Source organism: Haliotis rubra, unplaced genomic scaffold, assembly GCF_003918875.1.
Source record: "Haliotis rubra isolate DU_JTF1 unplaced genomic scaffold, ASM391887v1 Scf132, whole genome shotgun sequence".
Taxonomy (NCBI): Eukaryota; Metazoa; Mollusca; class Gastropoda; order Lepetellida; family Haliotidae; genus Haliotis; species Haliotis rubra.
The window spans coordinates 681176-703449 of record NW_025765248.1 but is presented as its reverse complement, the minus strand read 5'-3'; the positions used below and the strand labels follow the sequence as shown (position 1 = coordinate 703449).

At 39.0% G+C, this 22274-nt stretch overlaps 1 protein-coding gene across 1 annotated transcript in view; it reads right to left on the bottom strand.

Annotated features, from left to right (window-relative positions):
- The window catches only part of LOC124267552 (probable tRNA(His) guanylyltransferase), a 41691-nt gene extending 19695 nt beyond the window's left edge, over positions 1-21996 (bottom strand). Inside the window, exon 1 of the mRNA XM_046702492.1 lies at positions 21905-21996. The gene's annotated coding sequence lies outside the window, so the exon portion shown is untranslated. The remainder of the gene's footprint in view (positions 1-21904) is intronic.
- Between the last annotated feature and the right edge of the window lie 278 nt (positions 21997-22274).

Sequence of the window (22274 nt, the reverse complement as noted above, 5' to 3'; positions counted from 1 at the left end):
AATTCAATCAAAGTAACTTTTGCCCTAAAACAAATATCAGCAGCCTGTCACATCTGATTACAATACTATTCTTTCTAGCACTGATGCTTGTTCGATGAATACTTTTTATTTAAGACACTGGTTATTACTGTTACATGTATACAGATGATCAGTAGAATCTCACCCTTGTTTCTTTTGACATGAGATATACCAACACTGTTCACTAAATATACAAGCAGTTTTAATCCGTTATGTTGTGTTGACATATGTGATACCAACAGTCTGGTGAGATTCCTTATAAGTTTGATTGAAGAGGCAGGAGCTCTATCTCAAATTCCATATTCCTTATCTGTTCCCTGAATATGTTTTCTTTAAATCTTCTAACCTGGATTTCAAAAGAAATGTCCTTGGAGTATCTTTCTGTACATAGAGACTGCAAATGGTCTAAATATGGCATGTGGGTGAGTGAGTGAGTTTAGTTTTACTGCAAACTCAGCAATATTCCAGCTATATGGCGGCAGTCTGTAAATAATCGAGTCTGGACCAGACAATCCAGTGATCAACACCATGAGCATCGATCTGCCCAATGGGGAACCGATGACATGTGTCAACCAAGTCAGCGAGCCTGACCACCCGATCCCATTAGTCACCTCTTACGACAAGCATGGGTTACTGAAGATCAATTCTCACCCGGGTTTCATGTCATTGTGGCACATATGGCATGTAATGATATAATTTGTCAGATGGGCAGCACAGACGGGTAATCAATTCTGCTTACTCCAAAGAAACTCTGCACCTAGAATCATTATGGATGTAGAAAATCAATACCTTCCAGGACCAAACTCACAGATCCACCACTGCTTGGAATAGGGGTGAAACGGTATGCTCTCAACATGGTACGGTACGTATTGTGGTACAAGGCTTTCTGTTCGGTCCATTTCGGTTCGGTATATTAGATATGATCATAATGCAGGTAACTGACAACAAAGCCAAACCTTACATTGTCTAATAAGGCCAGACCAATTTTATTTCTAGTTTTATGGATTTTTGTCCTCGGAAAACCTAAAGGCAGGAGGGAAAAAAATAAATAATAAAAATCACTAGTCAAAATAATTTTCTTTTTAAATACTAAAAGTATTTTATTTTTTTGAATTTATGAAGTTTATATAGGGCAAAAAACAATCAAAAACATTATTTTTGTAAGTTTACATTTTGGGCCAATAAAAACATGAGGATTTTATTTTTTGAGCTGGGACAATTCATTTTTTATTTTTTTCTTATTCTTGAAAAAAATACCATCGGCGGATCCGTAAAACAAGAAATAAACTTGGTCTGGCCTAACATGGTTAAAAATTATACATAAGCTTTGTTACTTTGAATGAACAAAACTGTCATTTTATGACTAGATAGAAATGTCAGTAAAAAAAACAAAAATATCGAATTTTTGGATTGCATTACGGTATACCGAACCAAAGGCAAAATACCACGGTTCTACTAATACCGCGGTATACCGTTTCACCCCAAACTTGGAAGCTGAGAATATACAGAGTTCTGCTGACCAGGATATATAATGTCAAGGTTTTGAGAAACCAATCTCTAAGAAAGGGAGACTATGTATTTTAAACAGACTATTAAAATTATTTATTATTTTTACATGAGCACAAGAACTGTTATATATATCACCACAGACAGTAATCTATTGTCCCCACAACAAGAGAGCAACCATTCACGAAGGTCATCCAGTGCTTCCATTACATAGGCCAACTGAGCACTCCCTCGTAACCTGGCAATGATAGACTCCCCACGTGCTTCTGCATGAGCACACCATTGTCACACACCTAATTAATGCAGACCTTTCCTTGACGGATATTTGGGTTTATATCTTCCAAGAAATGTAACAATAAGTGGTCACAGCTTTGGCTTAACAAACCCTCATTAATACTGAGCCAGCAGCCAAACAGGCCCCATCTGAACAAGGATATACAGATTATCCTATAGACTTATTTACCTCTTGAGAGACTCACCAACCAATCAGAATCTGTTGCTAAGCATAGTACAGCTATCAAGTATACAGATTTATAAACTATTTCTAAGTATGTTTTGGGTTTGTTGTTTTAATGCCGCACTCAGCAATATTACCGCTATATGACAGGTATATCTTCGGCAACCCATGCTTGTTGTGACTAACAGGATCAGTTGGCCAACCTGGTCAACCTGTTGATCCATGTCATCATATCCCATATGAGTAGACCGATGTTCATAATGTCGACCACTAAACTGTCTTGTCCATACTCAGGTATTGACAGACATCACACAGCCAGAATAATGTGTTGCCATGGAAATGCCAAAAATATTTTATTCAGAATTCCAAAACTACCAAAAGGCACCAGTACACCACCAGACCAATCTATGTGCCAAGTTTGGTGAAGAAATAGTGAGCGGTTTTAGAGTTCAGCTCCGAAAAAGTGTAATACCACCAATTTCAGGCTAAGTCGAACTTGTTGCCATGGAAACGCCAAAAATATTTTATTCAGAAAATTCCAAAACTACCAAAAGGCACCAGTACACCACCAGATCTATCTATGTGCCAAGTTTGGTAAAGAAATAGTGAGCGGTTTTAGAGTTCTGCTCCGGAAAAGTGTAATAACACCAATTTCAGGCTAAGTCGAACTTGTTGCCATGGAAACGCCAAAAATATTTTATTCAGAATTCCAAAACTACCAAAAGGCACCAGTACACCACCAGATCTATCTATGTGCCAAGTTTGGTGAAGAAATATTGAGCGGTTTTAGAGTTCTGCTCCGGAAAGACAAATGTGCACGGACAGGCGGACGCGATGCCACTGGCGAGTCCATTTAATACCCCATAAAACGCGTTGCGGGGGATAACAAACAAACAAACATCAGCACCTTAGGCCACTGTACTAGTGCACCAAATTCTAATTGGACCTTTAGAAATAATTCAATAAGGAATTCTGAAAGAGGTGAAACTTATTCCCTGTGCTCAGTCCACACAGCGATCTTAGCGCACAAACAAACACAACTCCCATACTCAACATAGGTTTATGGCAGATGTTGTACTAAGAAAGTTTAGTAGAACAGAACAGCTTGATGAGCCAGTGATTTAACCACTAGCCCAACATTACCTGAACAGCTTGATGAGCCTGTGATTTAACCACTAGCCCAACATTACCTAGAACAGCTTGATGAGCCAGTGATTTAACCACTAGCCCAACATCACCTGGAACAGCTTGATGAGCCAAACATCACCTGGAACAGCTTGATGAGCCAGTGATTTAACCACTAGCCCAACATTACCTGGAACAGCTTGATGAGCCAGTGATTTAACCACTAGCCCAACATTACCTGGAACAGCTTGATGAGCCAGTGATTTAACCACTAGCCCAACATTACCTGGAACAGTTGATGAGCCAGTGATTTAACCACTAGCCCAACATTACCTGGAACAGCTTGATGAGCCAGTGATTTAACCACTAGCCCAACATTACCTGGGACAGCTTGATGAGCCAGTGATTTAACCACTAGCCCAACATTACCTGGGACAGCTTGATGAGCCAGTGATTTAACCACTAGCCCAACATTACCTGGAAAAGCTTGATGAGCCAGTGATTTAACCACTAGCCCAACATTACCTGGAACAGGCTTGATGAGCCAGTGATTTAACCACTAGCCCAACATTACCTGGAAAAGCTTGATGAGCCAGTGATTTAACCACTAGCCCAACATTACCTGGAACAGCTTGATGAGCCAGTGATTTAACCACTAGCCCAACATCACCTGGAACAGCTTGATGAGCCAAACATCACCTGGAACAGCTTGATGAGCCAGTGATTTAACCACTAGCCCAACATTACCTGGAACAGCTTGATGAGCCAGTGATTTAACCACTAGCCCAACATTACCTGGAACAGCTTGATGAGCCAGTGATTTAACCACTAGCCCAACATTACCTGGAACAGTTGATGAGCCAGTGATTTAACCACTAGCCCAACATTACCTGGAACAGCTTGATGAGCCAGTGATTTAACCACTAGCCCAACATTACCTGGGACAGCTTGATGAGCCAGTGATTTAACCACTAGCCCAACATTACCTGGGACAGCTTGATGAGCCAGTGATTTAACCACTAGCCCAACATTACCTGGAACAGCTTGATGAGCCAGTGATTTAACCACTAGCCCAACATTACCTGGAACAGCTTGATGAGCCAGTGATTTAACCACTAGCCCAACATTACCTGGAAAGCTTGATGAGCCAGTGATTTAACCACTAGCCCAACATTACCTGGAACAGCTTGATGAGCCAGTGATTTAACCACTAGCCCAACATTACCTGGAACAGCTTGATGAGCCAGTGATTTAACCACTAGCCCAACATTACCTGGAACAGCTTGATGAGCCAGTGATTTAACCACTAGCCCAACATTACCTGGGACAGTTGATGAGCCAGTGATTTAACCACTAGCCCAACATTACCTGGGACAGCTTGATGAGCCAGTGATTTAACCACTAGCCCAACATTACCTGGAACAGCTTGATGAGCCAGTGATTTAACCACTAGCCCAACATTACCTGGAACAGCTTGATGAGCCAGTGATTTAACCACTAGCCCAACATTACCTGGGACAGTTGATGAGCCAGTGATTTAACCACTAGCCCAACATTACCTGGGACAGTTGATGAGCCAGTGATTTAACCACTAGCCCAACATTACCTGGAAAAGCTTGATGAGCCAGTGATTTAACCACTAGCCCAACATTACCTGGAACAGCTTGATGAGCCAGTGATTTAACCACTAGCCCAACATTACCTGGGACAGCTTGATGAGCCAGTGATTTAACCACTAGCCCAACATTACCTGGGACAGTTGATGAGCCTGTGATTTAACCACTAGCCCAACATTACCTGGAACAGCTTGATGAGCCAGTGATTTAACCACTAGCCCAACATTACCTGGAACAGCTTGATGAGCCAGTGATTTAACCACTAGCCCAACATTACCTGGAACAGCTTGATGAGCCAGTGATTTAACCACTAGCCCAACATTACCTGGAACAGCTTGATGAGCCAGTGATTTAACCACTAGCCCAACATTACCTGGAACAGCTTGATGAGCCAGTGATTTAACCACTAGCCCAACATTACCTGGGACAGCTTGATGAGCCAGTGATTTAACCACTAGCCCAACATTACCTGGGACAGCTTGATGAGCCAGTGATTTAACCACTAGCCCAACATTACCTGGAAAAGCTTGATGAGCCAGTGATTTAACCACTAGCCCAACATTACCTGGAACAGCTTGATGAGCCAGTGATTTAACCACTAGCCCAACATTACCTGGAACGGCTTGATTGAGCCAGTGATTTAACCACTAGCCCAACATTACCTGGAACAGTTTGATGAGCCAGTGATTTAACCACTAGCCCAACATTACCTGGAACAGCTTGATGAGCCAGTGAATTAACCACTAGCCCAACATTACCTGGGACAGTTGATGAGCCAGTGATTTAACCACTAGCCCAACATTACCTGGGACAGTTGATGAGCCAGTGATTTAACCACTAGCCCAACATTACCTGGAACAGCTTGATGAGCCAGTGATTTAACCACTAGCCCAACATTACCTGGAACAGCTTGATGAGCCAGTGATTTAACCACTAGCCCAACATTACCTGGGACAGCTTGATGAGCCAGTGATTTAACCACTAGCCCAACATTACCTGGGACAGTTGATGAGCCAGTGATTTAACCACTAGCCCAACATTACCTGGAAAAGCTTGATGAGCCAGTGATTTAACCACTAGCCCAACATTACCTGGAACAGCTTGATGAGCCAGTGATTTAACCACTAGCCCAACATTACCTGGAACAGCTTGATGAGCCAGTGATTTAACCACTAGCCCAACATTACCTGGGACAGTTGATGAGCCAGTGATTTAACCACTAGCCCAACATTACCTGGAACAGCTTGATGAGCCAGTGATTTAACCACTAGCCCAACATTACCTGGGACAGTTGATGAGCCAGTGATTTAACCACTAGCCCAACATTACCTGGAAAAGCTTGAGTTTCCAGTACAGGGCAATCTGCTCATACTCCAAGTCTCCCATAAACAAGATAAATACATTTGAAGCACACCCAGCAGTCACTCAGGACATAATGTCATGATTTCCCCAAACACTGTATGATCCACTTGGCAATCGCAAGTCTCATAAAGTCAACATAAATACCCAAGCACCGCACCTTACCTGACCAACAGTTTAAACTCAAGTGCCTTGCAAACAATCCCTTACGCAATACAGTGACCCCACACAACTGTCTGTTTGATCTACTCATTAGCTTGACTGAAAAAATATATTAGGTTTCCTTTTTTGTGCATGAACTAAGACTGATTGTCAATATTTCAGTTACATATAAGAAACAAAACAAACCAAACTGACTCGTTAACATGATGTATTTGTATGAACATTTAATCCAGTCCTAATTCTAGTTGAAACAGTGGGGTCTTGGGTTAATGTACAGGAGAACTATGTTTAGAACGAACATGCAAAGAACTGATTGAATGCATTTGTGGTCCCAGCCATTTGTTGAACATTTTAGTTGAAATGCAAACACTGAACTAGAGTCATAATGAACTAAAACTAGTGTCCCGTAGAGTTTGTTACAATTGCAGTTTACTGTATTTGATATTTTAGATTACTCTGGTCGCATTCTTTGAAACAGTTTGAATGAAAAAGCAGAAGCTGAATCACAAGTTTTATATCCCTCTTGCCTGTTCTCAAATATATGGCCTCTTTAATTGTACGTAGACAATATAATTGCTATTGACAGATTCTATCTCTTGTATCTTCTAAAGGATTTATGATATAGTTAACAGCACAGGAGAATGCAATCCATGAATTCACAACTGCTCTGTACAACATTGGGTAAGGTAATACTTCACTTTTGGGCTAGCTAATACAACCTTAGGAAACTGCTATCTAAAGACTACTGTAAACAACATTCCACTGACCTGAGTTTGTTGCTGGTTCTGCTTGAACAAGCAAAAATGTTTATTTATTTACATTTTCTGTCACTATTATTTACTTCCATTTTTCATATTTTCTGTTAATTTTACTTATTTCCAATTTATAGCAAAACTGAAGCACTGGTTCAGAATTATAATATTACTTATGATAATAATACATGCATTTATAAAGCGCTGCAATTCACTATTATGGCTATGGAATGCCATTACTCCACAGGGGCGGTGGGGTAGCCTAGTGGTTAGAGCGTTGGCTCGTCACGCCGAAGGCCCGGGTTCGATTCCCCACATGGGTCAAATGTGTGAAGCCCATTTCTGGTGTTCCCCCGCCGTGATATTGCTGTAATATTGCTAAAAGCGGCGTAAAACCCAACCCACTCACTCACTCATTACTCCACATGGAGAACCATCATTGGATTTCAGTTTTCAGTTGTTTGGGAAACTAAGAAGCTACATAAATATTTGTTATAAAGAAGGATTGTACTTTGTGCAGTGCAGGATAAGTAAGTAAGATTACACAAAAACAAACTCCCATCACATCAACAACCATTGATTAACAATACCTCTTCCTGATGGGCATGCATGTTGCTATGACAACACATTACAGGATTACAATCATGAGCCCTTTATAATAATTACCTGAGGTAAATCTATTGACAATTTGTACTTGAGAATATACTCAATATGCACTCCCCCAGGTCCTTGTCCATGACCTCCTCAAAAACCTCTAATTTGGTTGTTTTTTATGAATATACTTACACACTAAATTTGGTCACTATCAATCAACACTGGTTCAAAGGTAAAACTTAATGAACGAAAAGATATGAAATGAAACAGAGCACATTTGTTCAAATCAAGTACATATGCTGCACATATGAGAATCCATATGGAAACATGCAAAAATGTCTTCAACATGATCCAGGTTGGACTTCCAATATGGCAGCCATGAAATCATTATTGTTTGACGTTTAACCCCCTAGCGGTTTGAGAAATAGACACTGCTAAATGTTGTCCAAAGTTTGTTATGCGTTAAAAAACAGTAAATTTATCTGCTTTTTATCACGCACCGATAAAAGCACTGTGCTACAAATTTTTTAATGTGGCATCTTTACATATACATGTAGTGTGAGCGAAGAAAATACAGCCTGATATCTGAACGACATAAGTGTATATGAATTGGGTTTATGTGCTTGTGCATAACGTTATACACTCAACATTAAAAATGGCTCGCAATAAATGTCAAAAATGGATTTTCTTTTATGACGTCAAACGACGACAGAGAGGTCATACACGTATAATGGGGGCATAACTCCGTTATGCATAACACTAGGTCAATGTAACTCTGATCACTTGGAGAGAATTTGTTGTGGATACGGACGCTATATTTTCGTTATTTTATGTTCATGGTGAACCAAACTATTCCAATTCAACTTCCCCAATGTGAGCGGATGCAGTTTGGTAGTTTCACAATTTACAAGAAAAATGACAACGTATTACATGTGAAAGCACGTAATAGCGATTTGGATGGCCCTATCCGATATATAAGTTAGTTCTTTGATTCCCATATTCTCCTGTTTGTGTAGATGTAATTTGACTAATTTTGCATTGTTATTACCAGAATACTAGCCATATCTTCAAATGTAATGAAATTGCTGAAAATAATACAACATTTTAGTTGACGTCATTGCTTGTTTTATGCATTTTGCGACGTCGGAAAAAGACGACAATGGTATGCTGATGAGTATATATCTAAACTAATTTCCATTAATTGTATAAAAGGTCTCGGCTTCTACGTCAGAATTTAACACTCTTTAGACAAAACATAAAATGACTGATTTTTCCATTTAAATAGTGTCCTGAATATATCAACAATTAGATGGTTTGACAGCATATCTTATTGTGAACAACATGCACCTGTTTGGCATCAATTTAACGTAAATAAAAATAATATTTCACAACACCCGAATATTTTGTTTGGGATAAGAATTTTGTTTGTTTATGATTATGTAGCTATTTCTCTTCATATGTATGCAATGAAAGATGCAAAAAGATAGCTTTTCATATATGGAACTATATATTAGAATATGGATGTAAGATTTGTCCGAATTAACACATGAGATGGTATATATATTTTTCAACAATTTTCCTATAAATGTAGTTAGAGTTTGATATCCTGTCATCACAATATTATTTAATCGAATATGAATTGATTATATTATCGAAAACAATGATAGAGAATCATAAAACGTTTCCAACAAACGCGCACCTGGCCGATCAATATGCATCATTCTTTTGTCTAAAAAACGACACAAAATTATGCAATGAACAAGACAATTCCTTTAAATATGTGTGCATATACATTTCATACCATATATAAATCATTTTCATTACTATTATCAGTTTTACATATAAGGTTGAATTAAATCACCGTTCACTAACCTGTTCATATGAAATTGCAATATTAGTCCAAATAAATTGAATATTGTACATCATAGGAACTAAAGTAGTTGCAGTTATGGCTACGTTTGATCTTCTAACACTTGTGTAAAGGTTTAGAACATGGTGTATTGCACTAAATATGTCAATTTCTTATGTAAATATGATTCAAACAACCAAACACTTTCAAAGATTAAAACACCGTAAACCCTATATGCACGTATGATATGATATTGAACAAGGCTAAATGTACATACTGAAGTCAGTTTCATGAAAAAGTATCTGAACTATACGCAAAATATACACCATAATACTGACAGTGTAATTGGAAGGATTGGGCGATTGTGTTTACTCTCGTTCAACCGACCTTCACCTCAAAGAAATTGCCTAATATGTAGAACAATGTTGCAGTCTTTCAAGCACAGCGTTCGTTTTCACACCCAATATGTTTCGTCTCATTTTATCTGGACAGTTGGTATTGGTGACACAGAACAGTTGCAATTTGATTCTAAAATGTATGGGGAATTCAGTGATGCATTTTTCGAAGCTGAATATGAAATATAAATGATGTAATAGGCGTCTCAATACCGGCCTTCGCGAAACGTGATATTGTAAACACTATCCAATATGGCGGAAAGCGCTCTACGGCGCTCGTGTAAGTGCATTTTCGAAAACATCCCAACCGATTCTAGATTCATCGGCAACGGTTTAGAATTATCATTAGCGATTTCATGTAAAACTGATATCAGTGATCATTAATATGTTATTTTTTAGATTCAATACTCCCAGTAATTATCCAATTTTCACATTTCAAAACATGCAGCAAATAACGCTGTGAATCGCGATTTTGTACTGTGACAAAAATGGTGACATATTCGATGAAGCCTATTTTGAAAGGTCATTTTCAGCACTTGAGCTTTGTCTAAAATAATAGTGGATGGTATCAAGAAACAGGAAATTTCCCACAGAATTCGAAACTGTGAAGTGTATTTGTGTGCGTGGGATATTTTGATTTTTATTGGACTTGAAATTGAGGGTTGAAGGTGAAGGACATATATGTCCCTGTGGCATCCAGGGGGTTAAAGCCGCACTCAGCAATATTCCAGCAGAACAGAAAATCCAGTGATTGACATCATGAGCATTGATCTACACAACTGGGGTACAATGACATGCATTAACCAAGAAAACCTGACTACCTGAGTCTGTTAGTCTCCCCTCTTGTTAGTCTTACAATCTACTGAAATGCCAAGATAACCCTGCTGGAAGCAACCAAACAAACTGATCAGTTGAAATAATTGGTATCTATAAAACATGGCAACAGTAACAAATGGCAACATCAATAATGGCAATACATTTTTACCCAACATGGCAAAACCTACACAACACTATTAGGACAGAAATAGAATGTGTCACATGCAAGACCAAACCACAAACCAAACCTTGTTTATTCAACAATTTTCATTAAACTGAGATGTTTTGCTGATCTGATCTGATGATCCATAACGGGTCAAGAACACAACTAGCAAATCAATTTGAAATGAGTTCCATAATCAATTTGTATACATTTCAATTCTTCATGTCGGTATATTCCTGTATTATGGACCGTTCATATGTTATGTCTTGAGGGAGTGATTTTGACTTTTATGGAGAAGCATGTACAATGTAAATGCCCCCCAACCCCACCTGCATGTCATGTACAAAATCAATGACACCCCAATCTGCGAATTACATACACACCCACGGCCATAATTTTATGCATAATATTTTATATTTTTATGTGCAAAATTGCTATTTTTATACACATAAATTATGAACAGTCCCTTAGGTAAACAAGACAACCTGTAATTGCTGTTTTCACTTGTCACATACATATATATCCAAATGTTCCACCATTACACCAATCGACCCTCTCCCTGGGTTGACAACACAGACAGCTATAGACGTACAGATGCACCTTCAACCCCAGCACTATTACCAAAGATCGATAACACTGACACCCGACATTATCTCCCTCAATATCTCCAATACCAATATATTACAAGCCTTGCAAGTGATTACTGGTGGATCACATCACAGCGTACATTAGTTGATCAATGTTTTGTATGGTGGACATGATTGAAGGCTGGATCGCATACATGTCGTTGTTACCAACATGGCAAGGATGAACTGCTTCTAAAATGCACTTCATATTTCATAATATTAAAACACATTTGAAAGGGCATTGAATTCACAGAAAACTACCTGATCACAGTCTGCAATCAATTAAAGATAAAGAAATGCAAAATAGGTCATTTGAATGGCAAGAATTATTCAACAATTTAACCAATAATAGGTGGCAAATATACATTTTGATTTAGAATATGACAACAATGACTTTGAACTGACTAGGACTATTCAAAAACTATGTAGTTCAAACTATTTGCAATATCCCTCAGTTGACATTGTTCGATCTCGTGACTATGAAATAAGAAAACTAAAACCAGAATCCATTCTTAAATACAGACTGAGCAACCAAATTACCATGATCTGCACAAGATCAGATAAATGAATGTTTTATTTGTTTAACACAGCACTCAGAAATATTCCAGCTATATGGCAGCGGTCTGTAAATAATGGAGTCTGGACCAGACAATCCAGTGATCGACAGCATGGGCATTGATCTATGCATTTCGGATATGATGACACGTGTCAACCAAGTCAGCGCAAAAGGAATGTAGATATTGATGTTTGCCTGCAGTAGTAGCAGAGGATTTATTCCATCAAATATGATATACTTGCAATCTTAATTACTTTTTATATTTTATGTACTCCTTTGATATTAACAACATATGTTGGACTAATAAAGGCTATATGTTGTACATGACAAGTTTTGTATGACAGATAAAAGGTTAATAAATTTGATGAATGGAAAAATGTTGGAAGGGTACATGATAAGTACAATATAGTTAGTTGTATAGTCTCCTTTCTAATGCAAGCACTAAAACTCAACATTATGGTACTCGGGCCATATTTCCACAATATCTTCCTCTTACACTAACCCGTGAAGATCCGGATTAGAACTGATCTTCAGTAACCCATGCTTGTCGTAAGAGGTGACTAATGGGATCAGGTGGTCAGGCTTGCTGACTTGGTTGACACATGTCATCATAGCAAACTGGTGCACATCCTGTTGATCACTGGATTGTCTGGTCCAGACTTGATTATTTCCTCTTACCAGAACTGCTGCCATATAGCTGGAATATTGTTGAGTGCTGCATTAAACAACTCTTTAATTTCTCACAACAAGATCTACTTATTCCATGTCTAACCTTACATTTGTCATGCTTAAATCCAGTATGTACAACTGTTACAGTCAAACCACCACTACACAACCTTCTTGTATTACTATTGTACATAGCACCAAATATACCTCCTGACAAACTCACGGAAATGAAGGTGGCAATATCCAGCATTCAATCAACTGACAACTCATAAAAGACTGACTGACAGAATAACCTGTTTTGGAGAACATGACCCATATCTAATCTGAGGATAATCTGTGGATTAGCACAATAATCTCTGCTGTTTGTGTCTCCATACAACCAATCTTCTGTGATAGGCAAGTCTTGAGGTTATGACAGACGAGAGATCGGAACAAGAATCCTTTATGAGATACCGCCTCCGTGGTGTAGTGGTCAGAGCGTCTGCCCGGAGAGCGGAAGGTTGCGCGGGTCCGATCCCCGACCGCGTTAAACCAAAAGACGTTAAAATATGGTACTTGTTGGTCCCTGTCTGGCGCTCGGCATAAATGGGTACATCAAGGACTGGTCGTCTCGGAGTCAGTATAATGTGTCTGAGTGGGGTATTCATGCTTCACTGCGGCATGGTATCTCAGTGGGCTAGCACTATAAAACCAGCTTCAGTCTGGGCTAGTACAAACAGCCGCACATACACATACACACGCATGCACGTAGTTATATGAGCGAAATATTCTCAAGCACGACGTTAAACCCAATTTCACCTCACCTCACCTTTATGAGATATCCATATCCTGCTATTGATGAGTGAGTGAGTGAGTGAGTGAGTGAGTGAGTGAGTGAGTGAGTGCGTGAGTGAGTGAGTGATAGCCTATATATACTACAGCAATATGATGACAGAATACACATCACAGCCTCACACATAAAACCAAACATGGATTACAGCAAGTTCTTCTGCATAATGCAGTTACAATCCTTGCAACACAGCCACATAACCCCTTTGTGAGTGAATGAGTTTAGTTTTGCGCCGTACTCAGCAATATTCCAGCTATTTTGTGTCAGTCTGTAAATAATCGATTCTGGACCAGACAGTTCCGTGATCAACAGCATGAGCATCGACCTACGCAATCAGGAACCGATGACATGTGTCAACCAAGTCAGCAAGCCTGACCACCCGATCCTGTTAGTCGCCACTTCAAAGACACGAGTAGATAGGCTACATTTTTACACAGTATTTCAGTTATGTAGTGAAACACTGTTACGTCAAACTTTAACGAGCCAGAATTATTGTCTTGAAGTACAAGCTGGGTCCCTGCATATTCTTAATTTATTCACCAGTTTGCTGCTGTGTCGAACCTCAGATCACACACCATGAGTGAGGGAGTATAGATTTACACCCATTTTAGCAATATTCCAGGAACATTACAATGGAGAACACCAGAAATTGGCTTCACACATTGTACCCATTTGGAGAATTGAACCCGGGTTTTCGGCGTGACAAGCAAACGCTTTAACCACTAGGCTATCCTACCGCCAGATAACTCAAAGTATTTTCATTGGTTCCTTCAACTATGACACAACAGGTTTTGACTAGGTCACATGTGGGAGGCAGGCATGGAGTGAATCAGTGTTAGACAGCAGATACCCTGGTAAAACAGACCAAGGACCGGTTATGGCCCGGGAAAGCGAAATCTGGACTAAACCTCCTCAATTTAGGTTTTCGCTGCGAGGAACGGTCTCAAGCTACAGTTCACACTGAATTTCGCATTCCCGGGACTCTCAATACACAAGAAAAACAAAGAAGTGTGAGTCATCGTCTGATACCGTAGTCATGGTAGAAATTTAATACATAAATAACAATAAATGTTTGAGCCACAGACTGTTCACCCAGAAGTCACATGGATGGATCATGTGGAGGTGGAACTGAAAATATCGTGCATAGACAACTTACATCATTAATCATTCATCGACGTAATTTATGTTACCACAATGTAATTTACGTTTCTCATATATATAGGGCGATAACAACCTAAAACTACTTTCACTTGTCAAAGTTTGATTCACATTTGATATTTCGGTAATACCAGACAACAAAACACAAAAGTTTCGCGAAAAACATACCTTTAAATGCAAAGAATACGCACTACCGATATGGCTAAAATGCCACCATAGAACCAAATGTTTCTTCTGACGGTGCAATATAACTTACTGCAGTCTTAATGAAAGTTGATACTTATTGTAAATTTAGTGTTATTTAGAATACCTGCACAGATACACCTAGATTTAATATCAAATTTGAAACCACTGACAGACACAATGTTGGCGACGGCAATTGTCCCAGTTAACTGAGAATTAGCGACATCTGCTCGAACAACCATCTTTGCACGGTGGATTAAATAGAATAGTCAAATAAGTCAAACAACAAACACAGTTTACTACACAGCTCCAATACTTCTTTTCTCGGAGGGTTTTCCTACACTGATGCTTAAGCTTGTCATAGATCAAGTGCTGAAACTTGAAACAACTGAAACTTCATCTCAGTTAAGAGGATAACAGATCAAGTATTGGGGTCGCAGGCTTATCTGAAGTGAGGTGAGGTGAGGTGAAATTGGGTTTTACGTCGTGCTTGAGAATATTTCACTCATATGACGACGTGCATGCGTGTGTGTATGTGTATGTGCGGCTGCTTGTACTAGCCCAGACTGAAGCTGGTTTTATAGTGCTAGCCCACTGAGATACCATGTCGCAGTGAAGCATGAATACCACACTCAGACACATTATACTGACTCCGAGCCGACTAGTCCTTGTTGTACCCATTAATGCCGAGCGCCAGGCAGGGACCAACAAGTACCATATTTTAACGTCTTTTGGTTTAACGCGGTCGGGGATCGAACCCGCAACCTTCCGCTCTCCGGGCGGACGCTCTAACCACTACACCACGGAGGCGGTCCTTATCTGAAGTACGGTAATCCGATCTTTTCATAGCAATTCGCTTTCGCGGCACTTCTAGCACAACTTGGGTTTTCGCTTTACCGGGAATAGGGGGATATTGAAATTTCGCTTTCCCGGGCCGACACCCAAGGGCCATGTAATCAGGTTATCAGTCGGAATCAAGACTTGGTATGCTGACCTTGACATTCAGACTGAATCACATCAGGTTGGAGTCAACACGTTGCTGATGTGATCAAGCCTTTACAGGTGATCTTTCTTAATAATGTCAATCTTCTGTTCACAGGACGGTGCAGTTAAATATGACCAAACAATAATAAACATGGTTAGCTCAATAATATATTGTGTGAGTAACACTACACATTCAAAAATCAGAAGAAGTCTGCTAAGTCATGTCTGTAATGGGTTTCAGGAATAAAATATATATTAAAAAAAATAATAATAAATCAGGGGAAGAGCCAGAAAAATGTGGCTGTATGTATTTTTTTCTATAACACTTTAAATGGTCATCACAGGCCAAACACAATCAGTTCCATGCAATATATCTACACCAGAGATATCCCAAAGATATCACCAATGGAATCTAGTCAGAGTACACTGTGAGGACAATGTATCTGTTCAACAGCTTGATTGTTGTGATCAAATTCAGAAATCCTAAAAAAATTATGCAACAAGCTAACAACAATATAAACCAACTGTTCAACAATTTTCAAACTGGTTAATTTCCAAGAGCATGCCATTTTGTAACTACAAGCAATCAATACTACTGACAAAGGAACACACTGTATTACTTTCTTTTTAAAAAATATCAATTATATTTTCGTAACAGTTCCAAGCTGTTACCTCAAGCTTTGTGCACTGTAAATTAAGTTGAGTGAGGGAATCCTCTTTTACCTGATAGCAGACCATTCCACTCTTGAAAGGGGTATTTTAATCATTCCATGATACATAAAGTTTGTCCTCATATTATCAAGTATTTATATACCCTCAATATCTGTATACAAAATGATTTCAATCCTCTTTGCAAATTATTCTGTCAGGTCAATATCTGGCCCAAATTTTGCAGCAAATGTCAGCGAATACTCCCTCAAAAGAACTAAACAAGTCCCAAATAAGACATGTATACTGATATTATAGAACAATGCTTTTCAGAAAGTGCTCAAACTTAACATGCTATACAGGGATTATTCTTCCTTGGGAAAGAACAAATTCCACTATATTTGGATCCGAACCCAAACTTTCAGAGTGAGGGAGTGAGTTTAGTTTTATGCAGCATTCAGCAATACTTCAGCAGTATTTCAACTATGTGGCGGAGGTCTGTAAATAATCGAGTCTGGACCGGACAATCCAGCGATCAAAAGCATGAGCATCGATCTACGCAATTGGGATACAATGACATGTGTCAACCAAGACAGCGAGCCTGACCACCCGATCCCGTTAATCGCCTCTTACAACAAGCATGGGTTACTGAAGATCAATTGTAACCCGGATCTTCACGGGTCCCAAACTTTCAGAACACCTAATCAAAGCCAATACATAAAGTCAGCAACCATACCCTTTCAGCCACTGAGGCTTTCACAAAATGTTCAACAATTGGTAGTCTAGATCATGTACTTTGTGTACCCCAAATGTGGTAGGTATGCAAAGGTGACCTGTGTTTCAATGATAACATATCCAATAGAGGGGAAATCACTTTGACATGACATTCAGATAAGAATATAAGAAGTTCAAATTGGAAGAAGAAAAAAGCATGCTTTTTCAAAAAGTCTGTTCCCAACAGTTCTAAAATCCTACATAAGACAGAGCACTCCGTGGAGAAAGAAACAGGTCTGTGCTACTTCAAACAATGGCCTCGCACCTCGTAGCACCCTAGCGAGTGTCTAATTGAGTCCCTGATTACACAGGCATGATTGGAATAATGGCTGAGTAAAGTCTGCATAACACTCAGCAGATCAAAGAGTGCAGGTGACGACCTAAGTGGAACTAGTTGACATACACACTTGAAACGTGATCTTGTGTCACCGTTGCATTGCCTATCAGCTTATCAAGCATAGAGGTTCATGAAAACATGGTAAACGACTTGAAAATATCTTACAATTTGTACACAAAGACTTAATCTACATACTCTAAACACTGCAACTTGTCTATAGACATGCAGTTCGTGTCGACATGGTAGAACAGTTCACTAGGCAAGTTAAATTATAGAATTCTTTTGATGACACTGAGTTGTCATGTTAAATATAAGTAATTATTTTGACACTAATGCATTTGTGAACAAAGTGACAATCTAAGGACGTCATTCACATCTTCAAATATTGTATCATAGCATTCGTCTTCAAAAGACGACATTGGAAACGTGTATAATATATGGTACATTTTTTGTCAAAATACCAAACATGACAATTAAACAGAAGTCTGTCAAAATACAAAAGTATAAGACATTAATTAATTTCACGGTTAAACAGTTGATAATGACAACAATTCGTATAACATATGCTATATTTGCAATTACAGAGTCAAACGCAAATTCTAGAACTTCTGGGGTTGAGTCCCATGTGGGATTCAAACCCACACTCTAAAAAGGAGGCACAAAATCGCCAGCAAAGCCAACTCACTCACCAACTGAGGCTTCCACAAAATGAAAGTCTGTCAACTGGTAGTCTAGTTCACATACCAGTACTTTGTGTAGCCCTGTGACAAGAAAGAATTGTCACGCCTCCAATATCCGTAAGCATGAAATTTTCAAGTAAAATTGAAATTTTTATACTTATCCTGATTCATGATCTTTTGCTTGACCTCATGAGTCAGGATAAGTATAAAAATATGTACTTTTCAAGTAAAATTGATATTTTTATATCAGGATAAGACAAAAATTAAGAGTATACAATGCCTTTTAGAAAGTGCTCAATCAACTGATCATTACAATCTCACTAAAACTTGCAACAGTATCTTGACCACCTAAAGCTTCGGTCCTTGACAAATGTTAAGTACTATATAACATAAGGCAGATGCAGAGGATGAGCTAAGACATATTTTAGACAATCTGCCTCAGAAATTATTCTTTAAGTCTTCTCCAGAGAACTTGTGTACTGGTGTTTAGCTTGGTTTGGTTGTTGTTTAATGCCGCACTCAGCAATATTCCAGCGGCAGTCTGTAAATAAATGAGTCTGGACCAGACAATCCAGTGATCAACAGCATAAGCACCAATTGGGATGTGATGACATGTGTCAGCCATGTCAGTGATCCTGACCACCCAATCCTGTTAGTCACCTCTTACGACAAGCATAGATTGCTGAAGACCAATTTTGACACCTTCAACTCAATTAACCCTAATTAGTTTACATTACCGCATCCCTTTGATTCATGCCGCACCATGCGTAAACGTGTGGAAACAACCTCAGTTCAGAGGGATACTTGCCCATGAAAGGTAGATGAATATCGCGTTGCTTTGTAAATATTGAGTTAAAAGGGTAATTTTGCTTCTTGGGACCATGAAATTATGTCGAGATATCCGAAATATCGAGACATCCGTATCGAGTTAAAAGAGCTTGAATAATGATAAATTATGAAGGATTCTGCCAGGACCGAGATGTTATATCGAGACAACCGAGATATCGAGATATTGAGTTATCAGAGTTCGACACAACAGTGCTCGACTGTATTTGCAGATCTCTCTTTTTTCTCTCCCTACCAAGTCTCAATATTTTTTATTCATTAATACAATTCAAAGTAGGTAATGTGTAGGTGTAATCCTCTGATTTTCCGATAAAAATATTACTACTTTCAGATCAATTTTCTTATTCAATTTTTGGTTTAGATTGTTTTGAGTATCATTTCATTGAAGTTCAACGGTATCCTGGAAGTACAAAGGTTTCATTGACGTTAAAAGGTTTAAAATGGTTGCCACAAGAAGAAAGTGACGTGCATATGTTTGTCAGTTGATCAGTTTGATTGAATTTAATGCTGAATATTCAGCAGACTCTGGCAACTGAAGTTCACAACTCCATACAACACATCAAGGTGACCGTGACCAGGCAATTGTTACATACGTGTATACCCCCACATGCTGATTTCACCAAGTTCATGTCATGTCTCATTAAACATGTAAAGCAGAAAGAACATAGCATGGCAGTTTCTACTTGACACAGCAATCCAAGGTCTTTTCAAGGGTTTTCCAATGCAGGCATCCTTGACCTGTGTGAAAGTCGTGGTGGCTGAGCGGGTTAGGCGGCTGACTTTGTGACCTGGCGATTAGGTGCCTGATTCTGAGGGTGTGGGTTCGAATCCTGGATGCGACTCAACCCAAAAGTACTAGAATTTGTACTTTACTAAGAAGGTGTAATCCCAAATATAACATATGTTAATACAAGTGGAGTCACCATGATTGGTGTTGTTGTTTAACACCGCACTCAGCAGTATTCCAGCTATATGGCAGAAATCTGTAAGTAATCGAGTCTGGAGTAGACAATTCAGTGATCAACAGCATGAGCATTGATCTACGCAATTGGGATACAATGACATGTGTCAACCAAGTCAGTGGATCCTGTTACTCTTACGACAAGCATGGGTTACTGAAGACCAATTCTAACCTGGATCTTCATGGGTTGTAGTCACTATGAATTTTCTCAATGTTCCCAATCATGGCTTATTGAAAAGCAAATTCATTTTATATATATTGGGTTTAATGTAGTAAAATCTGTGTAAAACTGTTATCTTGCATTAATTCTGAAGTGGGACAAATAAACAAATAGAGGAATTCACCACCTATGTCAGATAGTTGACAAAGGTTTTTTAGTTAAACCTATTTTTCGCCATCTCCCAGTTCCAACAGGTGGCTTATGATTACACTATTTAAACTTAATTAAGATTCACCAATCATCGTCCATCACTACTTCCCAGTAAACTTGCTGGACAAGTAATAAGTCACAGTCTATTGCACCTGAGGTGAGGTGAAATTGGGTTTAACGTCGTGCTTGAGAATATTTCACTCATATGACGACGTACATGCGTGTGTATGTGTATGTGCGGCTGCTTGTACTAGCCCAGACTTAAGCTGGTTTTATAGTGCTAGCTCACTGAGATATCATGCCGCAGTGAAGCATGAATACCCCACTCAGACACAGTATACTGACTCCGAGCCAACCAGTCCTTGTTGTACCCATTAATGCTGAGCGCCAGGCAGGGACCAACAAGTACCATATCTTAACGTCTTTTGGTATGACGCGGTCGGGGGATCGAACCCGCGACCTTCCGCTCTGTTTGTTTGTGGATATACAGAATACAATAGGTACAGCTGCTTAGGATCCCATATTAGATGTTGAAAACCTAGTCATGCCTGACTGTTTCAGAATGTTCACATGGACCAATCAAACACTTTGAATATGTTCTATGAACATTATGAGGCTTTACTAATAGGAAATTGAAGAAATGTACCTAATAAAATCAATATTCTCAACAAATCTGAATATCTTTTTCAGTTACTAGACCTGTACAGCTTTACATTGTTTAGTCAATCTGGAGGTAAGAGTTCCGCCCGTAAGCCCCGCTTAAAATGAATTCTATTTAGGGACCATTCATAATTTATGGCTAGGGGAGTGATGATGATTTTTATGGAGAAGCATGTACAATGTGAATGACACCCCCTAAAATTTATGCACAAAATAAGTGAACCCCCGCCCCTGCATGTCATGTACAAGATCAATGACCCCCACTCCCCTTCCCATAATTTCTAAGCATAATTTTAAACATATATTTATGTACAAAATTGATTTCCATACGTGTTTACAAAATTGATGGACCCCACCCCCACCCCTAAATCCCCAGAACAAAATAGATGACCACACAACCACCACCAACCCCTTAAAATCATCATCACACCACACACCGCCTCCCCCACACCCCTACCCATAAATTATGAACGGTCCCTGATTATTTCAAGGGGTTACCGGTTAGGGTTCAGGTTTAGCATGATGTTAGGTTTAGGTTTAGGGTTACGGTAGGCTTTCTATTAAAAAAACCCCATCTATCTTACTATAAATCTTAGGCATAGAATGATAAAAACAGGGATTACGGGCGGAAATCTCTCCGCTACAACTCAACTTATTCTTTACACAACCAAAATGGGTGTACATTGGTGATCGAAATTAGAACAATTATTTACGATACAAAATTGGTGTGTTCATAAATTACTTCTGGGTCAATATTGGTCTTATTTAGGGCTATTTAATTGGGTAGATATGTATGTTTTGTCGTATAACTTACCACTCGTTAAGGGTGATGCATTGACAGTTAGATGTTCTTTGATGTTGCAATATGGAGAAAATTATTCACGTGTGCAAAGCTCTTTGCACTACTCAGTGCTTCCTTTTGCGTTCAAAAGATACCAACACCATGCACAGAGCTTGAATGTTATCCTGGTTATTACTAATATCCGCAATACATTTGAACTGAAAACGAATTCATAAATTAAACTTGTAATCAACGCACATATAGGCGCTCTGTTTATGAATTTATCTATAGAAATAAACCGTAATATCTGAAAACAAAACAGAAAGAACTGGATGATAAAGATGGAGGTAATGAAAGGCTTAATTTCCCCCAAAATGAGATTGCTGAGAACCTAAAACTTCAA